Source organism: Octodon degus, unplaced genomic scaffold (genome assembly GCF_000260255.1).
Source record: "Octodon degus isolate 3935 unplaced genomic scaffold, OctDeg1.0 scaffold00196, whole genome shotgun sequence".
In the NCBI taxonomy this organism is placed as follows: domain Eukaryota; kingdom Metazoa; phylum Chordata; class Mammalia; order Rodentia; family Octodontidae; genus Octodon; species Octodon degus.
This window is the reverse complement of record NW_004524772.1, coordinates 1,937,604-1,941,219: the sequence shown is the minus strand read 5'-3', so window position 1 is coordinate 1,941,219 and position 3,616 is coordinate 1,937,604. Positions and strand designations below refer to the sequence as shown.

The window sequence follows — 3,616 nt, the reverse complement described above, 5'->3', positions numbered from 1 at the left end:
AGACAGACAGACAGACAGACAGACACGGAGACAGACAAAATATTAATTATATGACAGTGAAAGAGGCCAGGGAGAAACTAGGGCTTGGCCAGGCTTGCTCTTGCACAATGCACTGTGAATATTAATGAGGGCCCTGTAAGAACTGCAGTTCCTTATAAATTCATTGTCTCAGTGACACAGCCACTGCCCACCAGGCCCTACTCTTAAAGATTCCTCAACATCTCCCTCCACCACTATCCTGAGGACTCAGTTTCTGACATATGAGCTCCTGGGCACACTCAAACTGTATCCCAAGCAGTACCTGAGCTCAAGTTCTTTGATCACATAAATGCATTGATCAGTACTCACTTGAATTCTGAACGGGGCCTTCTTTATATTTGCAAAATGTTCTTTCTTTGCAGAACTTGATTCTTTTCCAGTACTCAGTAATGCAAACTGTAAACACTTCCACTTTCCTGAACTTTCAGTCCTTTTTGCATTCAGAGAGTTTCCTGGGCTTCTGTCTGGGATCCCCTCTTCCTTGTGTCACAACCTGAAACTTTCTTCAGGCAGCAAGCTAACCAATCAAGGACTCACCTCCAGCTTCCTCTAATTCTCAAGATTATTGCCTTCCACCGCCTCAAATCCGGTTTTCTGATTTGTGTTTCACATGTTTTTTCTACTTTATATTTGGTTCAAGAAAGAATATCAATATAGTATCTGTTAATTTTCAATGGAACGTGTCTAAGTTACTGTTCTCTTGTTGCTGAGACAAAATACCTAATACCTACACTTGGGAAAAGGTTTACTTAGCTCAGTTTGTAGAGGTTTCAGTAAGCTGTCTATAAAATAGTGTGGCACGGCACACAGGGATTACAGAGGAGAAAGAGTTCATGGTGGGCAGAAGGCAGCAAAGTGAGTGAGGGACACCCACAGTCCTTCCTAGTCCTTATATCTCATCCAGGCTACATAGGGCAGGTAGCATCCTCACCCTTAATCCTAGTGCCCTTGATCCTAGCATTACATCATGTATCAATCCCAGCATCACACATTCTAGATCCAGCCACATCTGAAAAAGCCCACCTATGACTGTCTGAGGCTGTGGGGGACAGCTAGACACAAACCATAGCAGAAAGGAAATTCCATTGATTCATCTTTAAATATTGTACCAGCTTTACATTGCATGTAAACCTACTTGGTTGTGGTATATTATCCCTTTTATTAAGTTTGGTCTGTTGATAAATTTTCTGTCTATATTTACAAGAAATATTGGTTTATTATTCTTCTGAAGTGTCTTTACCTGGTTTTGTTTCTGGTTAATACTGCTTTCTCAAAATGAACTTGGAAGTGGTTTCTCCTCTTGTAGTTTGTGACAGAAGTTTCATAGAATTAATATTATTTCTTTATTAAGAACTGTCTACAGTGGGAACTACCCACTTGGGCCCCCCTCCTGTCCCTCTCTTGGACAGGAGCTTTCTTTCTCTCAATAAATATATTCTGCGCATAACCTCCGTTTGTTCCTAAAATTCATTCTTCAGTTTTAGAGAACACAAACTCATGCAGGTCAGGTCCAGAGATCATTTTTCTCTATGTCATTTGGAGGTTCCCTATATAGTTTGGAGGTCACCCACCCAAGACCAGTTTTTCTCCCTGTATCATTTTGGAGGTTCCCTCCAAGATCATTGGATGGAGGTATGAGTTTGCTTTTCTTTCATAAATTCTGAATTAGGACTTGCTTAGATAACAAATTTATGTTTCAAATGTTAATATGTGTTTGTCTATTGCTCATAATTGTTCATGCTTTGCCTCATGCAATTTTGCTTCACATAGTACTGTTAAAATTGCTTACAGTTGCTTCTGTTTTGTGTCTTATATTGTTGGTAAAATGTTGGTCAAAATGTTGTTGGTAAATCTTAAGTTAAAATGTGGAAATGGGGACGCGGCGGTGGCGGGCCTAGGGATAGACTGCACTGGTAGCCTGCGGAACGCGTTTCTGGGGTCGCCCTTGCCACACTGGCTGATTGCTGCGTACCTGGCGCCATGTCTGTGAGCGAAATCTTCGTAGAGCTGCAGGGCTTTTTGGCGGCCGAACAGGACATCCGAGAGGAAATCCGAAAAGTTGTGCAGAGTTTAGAACAAACAGCTCGAGAGATTTTAACTCTACTGCAAGGGGTCCATCAGGGTGCTGGGTTTCAGGACATTCCTAAGAGGTGTTTGAAAGCTCGAGAACATTTTGGCACAGTAAAAACACATCTAATATCGTTGAAGACCAAGTTCCCTGCCGAACAGTATTACAGGTTTCATGAGCACCGGAGGTTTGTGTTGCAGCGCTTGGTCTTCTTGGCAGCGTTTGTTGTATATTTGGAAACAGAAACATTAGTGACCCGAGAAGCAGTTACAGAAATTCTTGGCATTGAACCAGATTGGGAGAAAGGTTTTCATCTGGATGTAGAAGATTATCTCTCAGGAGTTTTAATTCTTGCTAGTGAACTGTCGAGGCTGTCTGTCAACAGTGTGACTGCTGGAGACTACTCCCGGCCCCTCCACATCTCTACCTTCATCAATGAGCTGGATTCCGGTTTTCGCCTTCTCAACCTGAAGAACGACTCTCTGAGGAAGCGCTATGATGGCTTGAAGTACGATGTGAAGAAAGTGGAGGAGGTGGTTTATGACCTGTCCATCCGGGGCTTCAATAAGGAAACGGCAGCAGCTTGTGTTGAAAAATAGGAGGCTTTCCCTGCTCCTGGCCCTGCTGACCCAGCAGTTGCCAGGGATGGGTGAGCACAGAGTGCCTCTTTCTGTAGTTAGGATGCTCAGTTGCTAAGCACTGTGCTTTATTTTCTTAACCAGTTGTGTGCTGTAACAGAATTGCAACACTTTTTTGGGAGTTAAAATTAGCCTTTACATGGACAGAGTTTTCATTGTTGTTTTGGTAAATTTGCTCTGTAATTTGTTGTATTTCAGTTCTGTCAAAAAGTGTAAATGTTGGTCTCTTGGTAAAGTCCTTTTCTTGCTTACCCTGACTGTTGATGTACTGATTGAGAAGTTTATTGTGTTGATTGTGATTCTTCCAGAAGTGATGCTTGATATTTTCTATATTCAGGTTAGCCATCCATTCCCAGCTGTAGCCTGGATACAGTAGAATAATTAAAAAGGATGGTTGACAAGCAGACAGAACATACTTTTTTCTTCTGATTGTGAGTAAAACAGATTTTGAATTTTTTGCAAAGGGCATTATAGGCCCGGGTTCTTTCTCTCTGCCGTCAAAATATAAAAGGTTAAATTGCAAAGTCAAAACTCCAACAGATTATTTTGGAACATTTTTGTATTAAGGAATTTAGTAATACCTTATTTGGATATACCAGGTGGGGAGTCAGGCTTAGTGTTTTAAAACACCTCTGCTTTCTGATGTTGCCTTAACATTCTGCTACTGCAGCGATTAAAAATAGTCTACACACACACACACACACACACACACACAAAATGTGGAAATGTTATGAGTTCATGATACTTCATTAATGGGACATTTTATGACTGTTGTGTATTCGTATATGTTGTGTTTGAACTGTTGCTCAGTGTCCTGGTATTGCTTGCTTGACTTTAGAAAATGGCACTACAGAGAGTACTGTTAGTAAGC

At 41.4% G+C, this 3,616-nt stretch overlaps 1 pseudogene across 1 annotated transcript; it reads left to right on the top strand.

The window, feature by feature from the left end:
- The first annotated feature begins 1,918 nt into the window (after positions 1 to 1,918).
- Positions 1,919 to 3,190, top strand: LOC101592889 (annotated as a pseudogene). The gene has a single exon (XR_002818759.1). The product of XR_002818759.1 is annotated as a translin pseudogene (transcript).
- Positions 3,191 to 3,616: the final 426 nt, after the last annotated feature.